This window comes from Oryctolagus cuniculus, chromosome 8 (genome assembly GCF_051225735.1).
Source record: "Oryctolagus cuniculus isolate XC-2025 breed Fujian yellow rabbit chromosome 8, ASM5122573v1, whole genome shotgun sequence".
Classification (NCBI taxonomy): domain Eukaryota; kingdom Metazoa; phylum Chordata; class Mammalia; order Lagomorpha; family Leporidae; genus Oryctolagus; species Oryctolagus cuniculus.
The window spans coordinates 985,986-1,001,115 of record NC_142874.1 but is presented as its reverse complement, the minus strand read 5'-3'; the positions used below and the strand labels follow the sequence as shown (position 1 = coordinate 1,001,115).

The 15,130-nt window shown below is 39.5% G+C and overlaps 1 protein-coding gene and 1 pseudogene across 1 annotated transcript in view; one reads left to right on the top strand and one right to left on the bottom strand.

The window, feature by feature from the left end:
* The window catches only part of LOC138843429 (uncharacterized), a 53,445-nt gene that overhangs the window by 16,807 nt on the left and 21,508 nt on the right, over positions 1-15,130 (top strand).
* On the bottom strand, positions 793-1,793 carry LOC138843427 (vacuolar protein sorting-associated protein VTA1 homolog pseudogene; annotated as a pseudogene).

Below are 15,130 nucleotides of genomic sequence, written 5' to 3'. Positions count from 1 at the left end.
TCCATAATTTCCCACAAAATTCATAAACTTTACAACTGAGTATCTTAAGTCTTATAAATCTTCTGAATCATTCATAGTTATGCAATCAATGGAATGTACTCCTCAGCAGCTGAGAAGAATCTTAACTTAAAAGCACCAACTCTTCAGGCATCTATTTTTCATTCTCTAAGACATGCAGTCAGACTGCTGATGCAGCAAATACCAATTCATCTTTAGCTTAATGGATAAGAGAAAGCATTTGGGAAACCAACATTATTAATATTAAGTCTGAAAGCATTTCTACCTCTTTACTGAATGATTTTTCCTTCTGTTTGTCAACTATAAACTCTAATGAATAAAAATTGTGTTTTGAACATAAGTTTTTCAGGTTAATCTAACACTTTAGGACATTTGTATTTGTTTTATATAAGTCTTAAGGAAAACAAAAAGGTAATCTCTAATCTAGAAAATTCTGGAATCTTTTATTAGATTTACAATTTTACTGCAAAGTAATATGATCTGTTTGTCCAAATTAAAAAATTCTCTTCATGTATGTAATTAATAAAGCTTATTTCCAATATATATTTTCTATGTTTTCATTTGCTGAAGCAGGGTTCAAAGGGTGTTTTTAGGATCTTGCCAACATCAGCCCTATGTACCCATAAATTATTGGAGCCATTAAATGGACAGTAAAAACTGGTTGAGGCTACTGATTAATGCTTCAAAAGGAATCTAATATTCACAGATTTTATCATCATATTCAATTCAACTGAAGTCTTTCTTAAAACTGTACTCTTGATAGGCTGAAGATAGGGTAATGGAGTTAGTTCTTTATGCCAAAGATTCGTGGATCTGTTGTACAAAGGCTTCATTCTCTGTCAGTCGTCAGTAACTTGAGGGCTTTCTGTAGATTCTGAATGGCAGTGCTTACATCTTCATATTGCAAAGCACTGTGAGCATATTTGCAGTATCTCTGAGCTCTCACAAACTCCTCAGGGGTGCGGTGGGTATCGCCTTGGGAAACTGTACTGGAAAGTGCAGGATCAATGGCTGGAATAGTCTATAGAGTAGGTTGGATGGTATTCCTTGTTACACCCATACTATGAGGCACTTTCGTTGGTGTGTTGGCTGGGGCATGTGCACCCAGAGGAATCTGTATTCAACTACAGCTGTCTGATGGCATGCTGCCTGGGTCAACTTCTGAAGATGATGATGGCTGAGGTGTGTTGAGTGGGCAGAGATGCTACTACAGCATCTTCATTTTCTTCACCATCAGTATCTTCCTCAATTGCAGTAGGGCCTGCTTGAGGAGTCTCCTCATTCTTTAAGCAATTATGGATATATGTTGCCTTCCACCTTGCATACTTTGTGTGTTTCACATTTTCATTAGTGTTATGTCAAACATGGTTATGACATCTATTAAAAGACTTGCAGTATAGAAGAACTTGATCATTTTTTTTGTGAAATTGCCCAGCACATTGTTCACTGTCTGCATATATAAACATTTTCCAAGAATAATTCCCCAATGGGCAGAACCAACTGCTCTTTGGGGAATAGCTTCATTATCACTCAACTGTTTCTTTTTGTTGTTGTTGTGAAGAACTTGAGCCTGGATCAATGTGCAGCTATTTTAGACTAGGCCCCCATCTTGTAACTCAGGCATGACCGGGCCCTGAACCCTAAGCCAAAAGCTCTGAAAGAAGAAAAATAAACTCCCCTTGTGATAAACTCCCCTAGAAACAGCCAATCAGCAGATAGCAGGGAAATACCTAAAGTTCCATGTATCTTTTCAGGCAGCTAAGGTGATTGATAACATCCCAAAACCCTGCAGTTTGGATCGTACACCCTAGTGGCTCATACCCTATACTTTAGCCAATCATTTTAAAAAGTATCAACCCCAGAGCCATCCAACCACTGGATTTACTAAGCAATTTTAAGAGATGTTCTTTAAATTTCCCACAGAATAAGATGATTTGCTGAATGGTGCTATAATGTATAGAATGTCTCTGAAAACCCTATATAAACCCCACAAAAGAAATAGGATGGATTCTCATCAGAAGACTGCTGTGATGATTGGAGGAGTGGACCCTAGCTTGAGCTAGAACAATAAACCTCTTTGCTTTTGTATCATTGAAGTCTCTCATTGGGATAATTGAGTCCCATCCAAGTCTGGTCTAACAGTTGTTGTTAAGATTTATTTATTTATTTGAAAGGCAGAGTTACAGAAAGGCAGAGAGAGTGAGAGAGAGTCGGTGTCTGCCATCTGCTAGTTCACTCCTCAAATGGCTGCAATGGCTGGAGCTGTGCTGATCTGAAGCCAGTAGCTAGGAGATTCTTCCAGGTCTCCCACATGGGTGCAGGGGCCCAAGGACTTGGGCCATCTTCATTTTTTTTTTTTTGACAGGCAGAGTGGACAGTGAGAGAGAGAGAGAGAGAGAGAGAAAGGTCTTCCTTTTCCATTGGTTCACCCCACAATGGCCACTGTGGCTGGCACACTGCAGCCGGTGCACCGCACTGATTCAAAGCCAGGAGGCAGGTGCTTCTCCTGGTCTCCCATGCGGGTGCAGGGCCCAAGCACTTGGGCTGTCCCCCACTGCACTCCTGGGCCACAGCAGAGAGCTGGACTGCAAGAGGAGCAACCGGGACAGAATCCAGAGCCCCAACTGGGACTAGAATCCTGGGTGGTGGCACTGCAGGCAGAGGATTAGCCTAGTGAGCTGTGGCACCAGCTGGGCCATTTTTTCTACTGCTTTCCCAGGGCAGAGCAGAGAGCTGGGTCAGAAGTGGAGCAGCTGGGACTTGCACTGGAGCACATATGGGTTGCTAGCACTGTAGGCCAGGGCTTTAATATGCTGCACCACAGTACCAGCCCCCCAACTGTTTCTTAAGAGCTTCTAACTGACCCATTAATTTTGATAAAAATTTACAACACTCAGTTTTATGATGAATCTTCATTCTAGTTTGCATGGCATATAAATAACCCCCTTTGTGAGATACGTAATGATCAAACAGTGGCTGCCAACCACCTCTCAGATCAGTTCTTGAGCAACTATTCAGTAACTGGCTACCACAGAGTCCTGTTTGTCATGCTCCTGAACCATCAGGTGATGCTGAATGTTCTTAAACTGGGGAGAGTGGGGGCAGTGGAGCAAGCTCGGCCATCTCCACTCTTTTTTCAAGTACATATTCTTACATTCACAGAAAAGCAGTTTAAACCAGACTGACTATTGTAAAAATAGTTCAATGGTTGTAGATGTCTGCTCATACAACATTTAAAATTGTTCAGTAAAATACTTGGTGATTTTAAAAAATGATTTATTTATTTATTTGAATTTCAGATTTACAGAGAGAGAGAAAGAGAGAGAGAGATCTCTGCTGGTTCACTCCCCAAATGACCACAATGGCCAAGGCAGGGCTAGATTGAAGCCAGGAGCCAGGAACTTCATCCAGGTCTGCCACATGGGTACAGGGATCCAAGCATATGAGCCATCCTCCACTGCTTTCTCAGGCTCATTAGCAGAAAGCTGGATCAAAAGTGGAGCAGCCAGGACTCAAACCAGCACTCATATGGGATGCCAGTACTGCAGGCAGTGGCTTAACCCACTAAGCCACAGTGCCTGTCCCAAAATGATTTTTGGTTTCTGTATGATAGCCATACTAACTAGGGTGCGGAGAAATCTCACTGTGGTTTCTATTAGCATTTCCCTGATCACTAGTGATCCTGAACATTTTTTCATGTGTCTGTTGGCCATTTGAATTTCTTCCTTGGAAAAATGCTTGTTAAAACTGCCTGTTAATATAACAGGAAAAATGGCTGTTGCCCATTTCTTGAACTGGATTCTTTGTTTTGTTGTTGAATTTGTTGAGCTCATAGAGATTTTGGAGATTTTTACTAATAGTTTGTGAATATTTTCTTGCATTCTGTCAGTTGCTTCCTTAGTTGCAGTTCAGAAGCGTCTTAGCTTGATATAATCTCCTTTGGCTATTTTTCCTTTCATTGTCTGTGCTTCCTGGGGTCTTTTTCCAAAAGTCTTTGACTATGACAATGTCTTGCAGAGTTTCTCTGATATTTTCCCCTAGATTTAAATGATTGATCCAATTACAGTTAATTTTTGTACAAGTTGCAATGTGGGGATCTTGTTTCCTACTACATTGTGAAGAACAAATTTTCCCAGCACTATTTTTGAAGAGATTGTCCTTTCTCCAGAGATTGCTTTAAATTTGTTTGTCACAAACTAACTGGTTTTAGACGTGCAGATTAATTTTCAGAGGTTCTATTCTGTTTCATAGGTCTACATGTCTTTTGGCATGCCAGTAACAAGCTATTTTTATTATAACTGCCCTGTAGTAGATCTTGAATTCTGGAAGTGTGATGCCTCCCTCTTTGCTTTTATTAAGATTGCCTTGGCATTTCATCCCAATTTTAACATCATTTTTTTCCTAACTCTGAGAAGAATGTTGTTGATATTTTGATTGAGATCACACTGAATCTGTAAATTGCTTTTGGGGGACTGGCACTGTGGAACAGTAAGTTGAGCCTCTGTGGCATTGGCATCTCATGGATGCCAGTTTGGGTCCCAGCTGGTCCTCTGATCCAGCTCTCTGCTCATGGCCTGGGAAGGCAGTGGAAGATGGCCCAAGTGCTTGGGCTCCTGTATCCACATAGAAGATGAGGAGGAAGCTCCTAGCTCCTGGGTTCAGATCAGCCCAGCACCAGCCATTACAGCCATTTGGAGAATTAACCAGCAGTTAGATGACATTGCTTTCTGTCTCTCCCTCTCTTTGTATATAACTGCCACTCAAATAAATAAATGATTGTAAAAATAAAATTAAAAACAATTTCTTTTGGTAGTATGGGAATTTTGATGATATTAGTTCTTCCAATTTATGAACATGTATTTCGTTAATGTTTTGTAATTTTTCTTGTGAAGATCTTTCACACCCTTGACTAAATTTATTACAAGGTAATAAAATTTTTTTATGGTTATCGTGAATGGCACTGATCTGATAAGTTATTTTTCAGCAATGGCATATTTGTGTATGTAATGGTTATTGATTTTTGTGTGTTGATTTTCTATCTTACAACTTTACCAAACTCTCTTATGAGTTTCAATAATCTCTTGGTGGAGTCTTTTGGTTTCCCAATATATAGGATCGTGTCATCTGCAAACAGATTATTGGACTTTCTCCTTTCTGAGTTTTTTTCTATTTCTTTTGCTTGAATTATTGCCATGGCTAAAACTGTTAGTAGTGATGGAGAGCAACTGTGGTTTCAGATCTTAATGGAAATGCTTCCAAGATTTCCCATTCAATATGATGTTGTTGAAGATTTGTCATATATTGCCTTGATTGTGTTAAGGAATGTTCCTTCTATACCCAACTTGCTTACGGTTTTTATAATGAAAGCTTGTTTTTTATCAAATACTTTCTCTTCGTCTATTGGGATCATCATGTGGTTTTTATTCTTTAGTTTTCTAGTGTCACATATCACATTTATTGATTTGCATATGTTGAATGATCCCTGCATACCAGGGGTACATTCCACTTGGTCCAGGTAAATTATCTTTATGATCTGTTGTTGGATTTTTATTAGCTAGTATTTTGTTAAGAATTTTTTGCATCTGTGCTTCAGAGATATTGTTCTTTAATTCTCTTTCTCTATCGTATCATTTTCTGGTTTAGAAAATAAGGTGACACTGGCCAAATAGAAGGAGTTTGGGAATATTCTTCTCTTTCAATTGTTTTGAATAGCTTAAGAAGAATTGGAATTGGTTCTGTTTTGAAAGTCTGGTAGAATTTAGCACTGAAGCTATCTGGTCTTGGGCTTTTCTTTGGAGAGTTTTTGTTACTGATTCAATCTCTGTCTTGGTTTTGGGTTTGTTTCGGTTTTCTATATGTCTTCATGACTCAATTTTGTTATCTAGCATGTGGTTTGATTTCTTCTAGGTTTTCTAATTTGTTGCCCATTGCATGTGATGCCCACGTTCTATATTGCAGTGCTAATCTAAGTTTTCAGTGTTCCACTTCCAAACCAGTTTCCTGCTTAATATCTCTGGGAATCATGGGGTAGTGGCTCAAATTCTTCAGTTCCTTTCACCTAAGTGCAAGATCTACTACTTATTAGGGGACCTGAGAGTCTGGTTCAGCCACAGCTTTTGCAGACATTTACAGAGTGAACTAACATATGGAAGACCTCTCTGCCTCTCTCTCCTCAACCACTTTCTGTGCGTTTCTCTGTCCTTTTTTAAATAATTTTAAAAGTTATTTAATTGTTTATTTGAAAGAGAGAGAGAGAGAGAGAGAGAGGTATAGAGAGACCTTGCATCATCTCGTTCACTCCCCTGGTGGCTCCAATGGCCAGTGTTGGGCCTTGTTGAAACCAGGAGCTTCTTCTGAGTCACCCATGGGGGTGGCAGGAGCCCAAGTACTTGGGCCATCTTCCACTCTTTATCAGACCATTAGCATGAAGCTAAATCAGAAGTGGAACAAGTGGGACTTGAACCGGTGACTTTATGGGATGCCAGTATAACAGATGGCAGCTTTGCATACTGCAGCACAACACCAGTCCCCTCTCTACCTTTCAAATAAACAAATATTTAAAAAATAAATGAAAATGTTCTTAAGGAGGCAAAAGTCATCATGATTGAGCACTGAGGAATCTATTAAAAATGATTACATTTTAAAGGATTTATTTATATATTTAAAAGGCAGTGTTAGAGTGAGAGACTGATCTTCCTTCTGGTTTGTTCTCCAAAATGGCTACAATGATTGTGGCTAAACCAGGCTGATCTTGTAAGATAGGCACTTCTTCCAGATATCACATGGGTTCAGGGGCCCAAGCATTTGGGCAAGCCTTTGCTGCTTTCCCAGACACATTAGCAGGGAGCTGGATAAGTTTGGAGCATCAATATCTATGACATCTTCCTTGCAGTACAAGGATATATAACCCATCTGGCACAATTAACGTCCTATTTATGGGTGGGCCAAGTATAACTCTTGGTTTAAGCTTTTGTTAGCAGATAATGCTGTGACTACTCTGGGTCTCTGGATTGTCACCAGTGAAGGCATCCAGATTAATAGTAATGAGTTCAACAGTCAGCAAAATGGTGTCCAGCTGAACTTAAATGGTTTTTCTTTTTCATCATTAGAATAGTGACCTCCTGCTGTACCCTGGCATCTGGACATAGACAGCAGACATTGGAAGCCATCCCCTTTGCCAAATGCAGTATGTCAAGTTTGGGTGCATCATCTATTGAGGAGGCCTTAGTAGCCATTCTCATGTTTTACTGTTCTATATCCATGGCCAAAGTCCTACTAGATAACAAGGTTTGGAGAACCACAGGCTCAAGGTGTGTAGGTGACTTTTTCCAGTAAAGCACAATTAATAGAAATCTAATTTAATTTTACTGGCACATAGCAAGGTTGCAAGAGAGGTTATTCCTTGCATCACAGCCCTTGAGAAGTAATGGATATCACAAATGATCCAGAGAATTTAGAAGATATATGAGCTCCACGAGTGAAGAAGTCACTGAGAGCACTAAGGATAGTGCCCACAGAATTCAATTTGACTTTTCATTGCAAAAGGGGCCATATAAGCTGGGCTGATTTATAGCATCCATGACAATTAATTTTTTAAATGAGGCATGCATTGCACCAAAACCCAGGAAGGACTAAAAGGTATTAGCGTTGTATGTTCTTCACAAGTGTGTCAAACAGTCTCATGAAGGGAGGAAGTCATCAATGTGATATATTCCCAGAAAGGACTAAAAGGTATTAGCATTGTATGTTCTTCACAAGTGTTTCAAATAGTCTCATGAAGGGAGGAAGTCATCAATGTGATATATTCTTGTGCTCCTGATAAAAGCTGGGTACAGTTAAATTCTTTGCAAAAATTATGTTTGATGGCCAAGTCAATGAAATGCTCATGTATACCCTAGAAAAAGTGTTTTTTCAAAGTGAAGGCAAACTAGACTGAGGAGCTGTTAAAAAAGCTTTGAGCAAAAACACATTTGCCACTTTTTTTTTTTTTTTTTTTTTTTGGACAGGCAGAGTGGAGAGTGAGAGAGAGAGAGAGACAGAGAGAAAGGTCTTCCTTTTGCTGTTGGTTCACCTCCCAGTGGCTGCTGCGGCCGGCACATAGTGCTGAGCCGAAGCCAGGAGCCAGGTGCTTTTCCTGGTCTCCCATGCAGGTGCAGGGCCCAAGGATATGGGCCATCCTCCACTGCACTCCCGGGCCATAGCAGAGAGCTTGCCTGGAAGAGGGGCAACTGGGATAAAAATCCAGCGCCCCGACCGGGACTATAACCCAGTGTGCCAGAGCCTCAAGGCAGAGGATTAGCCTATTGAGCCACGGCGCTGACATTTGCCACTTTTGTAATAGTTAAGACAGGTCATTTACCTATTAAGAGGCATCAGATATGTTAATATTAGATATAAAGTGTGGTGGACATAATCGATGTCATATAGCATTAAGATTTTAGTAATCTACCATGAGATGCCATTTACTTTTTTCGAGATTCAACAGGTAAAATTGGGCTGCCAAGTGGGAAACAGCTGGAATAATCACCTTTTTGTTTATTAAGTTTAATGTAATAAATTTTAATGCATGAAGACATTGAGTTTCCTTTTATTACATCATCTTAATTATTTTAGTTTGGTACCTGTGGAATGTTATTTTCCCTAGTTAAGTTGTAGCTTAAAATTTTTATTTTAATAATTACTTGCTGTGTTAGGCCATCTCTCCCACCTGTGGGATTTTTTGAGTACATCTGACTATTGGAAATTTAGGTAATACTATAGTTAAAATGAGATGTACCAAATAAATAATTTTTTTCTTCTGATACATATTTTGGAACTTTTCTAAAATGGTATTGAGCACCCTGCTTAAATTTAGGGGGATTCCCTGGGTAAGACTGTTATTTGAGCCACATTACTGATTACTTCTATGAAACTCTGAATAAGTGCATCGAGAACCTGGAAAAGTTGATGTCTTATGCTGAAGAGACATAAGAATCAATGTCTTTTTATCTTTTTTAATTATATAATTTACAAATAAGTTTTAGATGTCTAAAAGGATGAAATTATGTACTTTTCAGAAATTTATACCTATATACAACTATAATTGATATATTTTACATTTTCTTTCTTTAGGTTTTTAAGACTTATTAGGGCTGGCACTGTGGTGTGGGCAGAGGCCCACACACTTGGGCCATCTTTTGCTGCCATTTTCCCAGGTTCAGTAGCAGGGAGCTGGATCAGGAGTGGAGAGACTGGGACACAAACTGGCACAAATATGGGATACCATGCCCATCTAGTAAAACTTGATCAGATAACACTGGTTGCTTCTATTAGTCATAAGTAGCTCAAGCTTGACCTCAAATTTAGTCCTTGTAGGATCCTGAATTAGTTTCAGTCTGTGATCCTCACTCTCTTTATATCTTAGGGACTATATTTTTCATTATTGATTCAGTAAAATCAAGTGTTAGAGCTCCTATTTCTAAGTGCTTGAAATTATAAATGCTGGTCAGAAGGTGTATTTAGGGCTTGGCACCATGGCTCATTTGGTTCATCCTCCACCTGTGGCACTGGCGTCCCATATGGGCACCGGGTTCTAGTCCTGGTTACTCCTCTTCCAGTCCAGCTCTGTGCTGTGGCCAGGGAAGGCAGTGGAGGATGGCCCAAGTGCATGGGCCCCTGCACCCCCATGAGAGACCAGGAAGATGCACCTGGCTCCTGGCTTTGGATCACTTCAGCGCTGGCAACAGCGGCCATTTGGGGAGTGAACCAGCACAAGGAAGACCTTTCTGTCTCTCTCTTACTGTCTATAACTCTACCTGTGAAATAAAAACAAAGGTGTATTTAAAATCAGTGAGAGAAAATGAATTGTAAAAGATCAATCAACAACAATTGAGTGTTGCGTGCTGCCTTCCCACTTTCTTCTCAGGAATCCCCACAGAATTTTCAACCATAATTCTAAAATCAGCAACTCCTGCTGTCAGAAGTGTGTGGCTACCACTATGGGGAGCAATAATTTTTAGAAAGGACAAGGGAATTCACTATTTCATGATACTATTCTTGTTTGATGCCTACAACTTCATTTTCTGTTTACATTGTATGATGCTGGGAACTAAGTAATAATTTTATTCTGGGTCTGAGGTGAAGTTATGTAAGACTGAAGTTCAAGACTGAGGTCCTTCAATTTGCAGAATGAAGTCGCTGAAAGGCAATTACCAGATAAGTGCTGATATAGGCATTTGCATGGCACAATTCATACACTATACATAGAAAAAATGACCAATAGCTGTGGGCCAACAGTCAATGGCCCATGAGACCATCACTCAAATCCTCAAGAGTTTGTCTGTAATTCATGGCAATTCTCATTTAGACTAGAAGAGGAGTAAAAGCAGGAGCTCTGTGACACCCTAATATTTGTCTCTTGTCTAATTTGTGTCAGAAACCACTACCTAAGTGCAGTTTTTTTTTAAAATATAGCTTTGTTAAAAATACACAGATAGCTGGATGTGATGGATAGATGAATTTCAGGATGTTTTGGGTAAAGAATTTCAAGATAGTGCAGTTTTAAATATTCACAAAGATTTTACAAGGCATTCACCCTGTTTTCCAGCCATATTAATGCACCAACTTATTACTATTTTACTGTAAAATATGATCCATTGATGGTCCACAAATTATTTTAATAGGTAAGATCAAGCATCATTTTAAAGGATTAAAAATGATTTCTTCAGGATATTATTTTCTTCTTTCAACACTAAAGTTAAAGAGAGTCCTTGGAGGTTTTTTCTAAGTATCTGTAGAAGTATTTGAGGTTTTAGAACCACAATTTAACTATGAGAATTTAAAAAATATTAATATATATAATGATAATTTCCAAAAATTCTTTCCACATTTTAATTTCTCCACTTATAGTATATTTCTTTTATTTTCTTTCTTTCTTTCTTTCTTTCTTTCTTTCTTTCTTTCTTTCTTTCTTTCTTTCTTTCTTTCTTTCTTTTTGACAGGCAGAGTTAGACAGTGAGAGAGTGAGAGAAAGAGAGAGAGAGAGAGAAGGGTCTTCCTTTTTCCATTGGTTCACACCCCAAGTGGCCGCCATGGCTGGCACACTGTGCTGATCCAAAGCCAGGAGCCAGGTGCTTCCTCCTGGTCTCCCATGCAGGCGCAGGGCCCAAGGACCTGGGCCATCCTCCACTGCACTCCTGGGCAACAGCAGAGAGATGGACTGGAAGAGGAGCAACTGGGACAGAATCCAGCACCCCAACTGGGACTAGAACACAGGGTGCTGGCACCGCAGGTGGGGGATTAGTCGTGTGAGCCATGGTGCTGGCCAACTTATAGTATGTTTCTTTCAAATGTTTTTGCCAAGCCAGGAATTAATGAAGAATTGGAATATTATGCGAGCACTTCATGTGGTTAGACAAGTTTTATGTATCCTTGCTGTATCCTAAGTGGTTGATTTTCCAGGAGATTTCTTCCTAATGGAGGTGTGCACTGTTTACAGGGAAAGTAGCTTCATCAGCCCATGATGTCAACAGGGAAAGATCATGAAAAGTCTCCTTTGTTTTCCTTCTCAGCATATGCCATTGCAACCACTACCACCATCTATTTTTTTTTTTTTTAGCTTTTATTTAATGAATATAGATTTCCAAAGTACAGCTTATGGACTACATTGGCTTCCCCCCTCCCAGGACTTCCCTCCCACCTGCAACCCTCCCCTCTCCCGCTCTCTCTCCCCTTCCATTCTTATCAAGATTCATTTTCAATTTTCTTTATATACAGAAAATCAGTTTAGTATACATTAAGTAAAGATTTCAACAGTTTGCACCCACATAGAAACACAAAGTGAAATATACTGTTTGAGTACTCATTATAGCATTAAGCCCCAATGTACAGCACATTAAGGACAGAGATCCTACATGAGGAGTAAGTGCACAGTGACTCCTGTTGTTGATTTTACAAATTGAACTCCTGTTTATGGCCTCAGTAATCTCCCCGTATTCCAGTCATGAGTTTCCAAGGCTATGGAAGCCTTTTGAGTTCACCGACTCTTATCTTATTTGGACATGCTCATAGTCAAAGTGGAAGTTCTCTCCTCCCATCAGAGAAAGGTACCTCCTTCTTTGAAGGCCTGTTCTTTCCACTGGGATCTCACTCACAGATATCTTTCATTTAGGTGGTTTTATTTTTTTTATTTATTTTTTTTGCCACAGTGTCTTGGCTTTCCATGCCTGAAATACTCGCATGGGCTTTTCAGCTGGATCTGAATGCCTTAAGGGCAGATTATGAGGCCAGAGTGCTGTTTAGCACATCCCAAATTCTATGAGTCTGCTGTGTATCTCACTTCCCATGTTGGATCACTCTCCCCTTTATTTATTCTATCGGTTAGCATTAGCAGGCACTAGACTTGTTTTTGTGATCCCTTTGACTCTTAGTCCTTTCATTAAGATCAATTGTGAACAGAAATTGATCACTTGGACTAGTGAGATGGCATTGGTACATGCCACCTTGATGGGATTGAATTGGAGTCCCCTGGTATGTTTCTAACTCTACCATTTGGGGCAAGTCAGCCCAAGCATGTCCCAAATTATACATCTCTTCCCTCTCTTATTCCCACTCTTATATTTAACAGGGATCACATTTTAGTTAAATTTCAACACTTAAGAATAACTGTGTATTAATTACGGAATTAAACCAGTAGTATTAAGTAGAACAGAAAAAAAAACACTAAGAGGGATAATGTATTAAGTTGTTCATTAACAGTCAGGGCTATGCTGATCAAGTCACCGTTTCTCATAGTGTCCATTTCACTTCAGGAGGTTTCCTTTTTGGTGTTCAGTCAGTTGTCACTGATCATGGAGAACATATGATATTTGTCCCTTTGGGAGTGGCTTATTTCACTCAGCATGATGTGTTCCAGATTCCTCCATCTTGTTATAAATGACCTGATTTCATTGTTTTTTACTTCGGTATAGTATTCTAAAGAGTGCATATCCCATAATTTCTTTATCCAGTCTACCATTGATGGGCATTGAGGTTGGTTCCAGGTCTTAGCTATTGTGAATTGTGCTGCAATAAACATTAGGGTGCAGACCGCTTTTTTGTTTGCCAATTTAAATTCTTTTGGGTAAATTCCAAGGAATGGGATGGCTGGGTTGTATGGTAGGGTTATCTTCAGGTTTCCGAGGAATCTCCAGACAGACTTCAATAGTGGCTTGACCAGTTTGCATTCCCACCAACAGTGGGTTAGTGTCTCTTTTTCCCCACATCCTCACCAGCATGTATTGTTGGTAGATTTCTGAATGTGAGCCATTCTAACCTGGGTGAGGTGAAACCTCATTGTGGTTTTGATTTGCATTTCCCTGATTGCTAGTGATCTTGAACATTTTTTCATGTGCCTGGTGGCCATTTGGATTTCCTCTTTTGAAAAATGTCTATTGAGGTCCTTGGCCCATCTCTTAAGTGGGTTGTTGGTTTTGTTTTTGTGGAGTTTCTTGATCTCTTTGTAGATTCTGGTTATTAACCCTTTATCTGTTGCATAGTTTGCAAATAGTTTTTCCCCTTCTGTCGGTTGTCTCTTCACTCTCCTGACTGTTTCTTTTGCAGTACAGAAACTTCTTAATTTGATGCAATCCCAATAGTTGATTTTGGTTTTGACTGCCTGTGCCTCCCGGGTCTTTTCCAGAAACTCTTTGCCTGTGCCAATATCTTGAAGGGTTTCTCCAATGTTCTCTCATAATTTGAAGGTGTCAGGGTGTAGATTTAGGTCTTTAATCCATGTTGAGTGGATTTTTCTGTGAGGTGTAAGGTAGGGGTCTTGCTTCATGATTCTGCACGTGGAAATCCAGTTTTCCCAGCACCATTTATTGAATAGACTGTCCTTGCTCCAGGAATTGGTTTTAGACCCTTGATCAAATATAAGTTGGCTGTAGATGATTGGATTGATTTCTGGTGTTTCAATTCTGTTCCATTGGTCTATCCATCTGTTTCTGTACCAGTACCATGCTGTTTTGATTACAACTGCCCTGTAGTATGTCCTGAAATCTGGTATTGTGATGCCTCCAGCTTTGTTTTTGTTGTACAAGATTGCTTTAGCTATTCGAGGTCTCTTGTGCCTCCATATGAATTTCAGCATCATTTTTTCCAGATCTGAGAAGAATGTCTTTGGTATCTTGATTGGGATTACATTGAATCTATAAATTGCTTTTGGGAGAATGGACATTTTGATGATGTTGATTCTTCCAATCCATGAGCATGGAAGATTTTTCCATTTTTTGGTATCCTCTTCTATTTCTTTCTTTAAAATTTTGTAATTCTCATCGTAGAGATCCTTAACATTCTTGGTTAAGTTTATTCCAAGGTATTTGATTGTTTTTGTAGCTATTGTGAATGGGATTGATCTTAGCAGTTCTTTCTCAGCCATGGCATTTCTTGTGTATACAAAGGCTGTTGATTTTTGTGCATTGATTTTATATCCTGCCACTTTGCCAAACTCCTGTATGAGTTCCAATAGTCTCTTAGTGGAGTTCTTTGGATCCTCTAAGTAAAGAATCATATCGTCTGCAAAGAGGGATAGTTTGACTTCTTCCTTCTCAATTTGTATTCCTTTAATTTCTTTTTCTTGTCTGATGGCTCTGGCTAAAACAGTGGTGAGAGTGGGCATCCCTGTCTGGTGCCAGATCTCAGTGGAAATGCTTCCAACTTTTCCCCATTCAATAGGATGTTGGCCGTGGGTTTTTCATAAATTGCTTTGATTATATTGAGGAATGTTCCTTCTATACCCAATTTGCTTAGAGTTTTCATCATGAAAGGGTGTTGAATTTTATCGAATGCTTTCTCTGTATCTATTGAGATACTCATATGGTTTTTCTTCTGCAGTCTGTTAATATGGTGAATCACATTGATTGATTTGTGAATGTTGAACCATCCCTGCATACCAGGGATAAATCTCACTTGGCCTGGATGGATGATTTTCCTGATGTGTTGTTGTATTCTATTAGTGAGAATTTTATTGAGGATGTTTGCATCTATGCTTACCAGGGAAATTGGTCTGTAATTTTCTTTCAGTGCTGCATCTTTCTCTGGCTTAGGGATTAAGGTGATGCTGGCTTCATAGAAAGAAAATGGGAGGATTCCATCT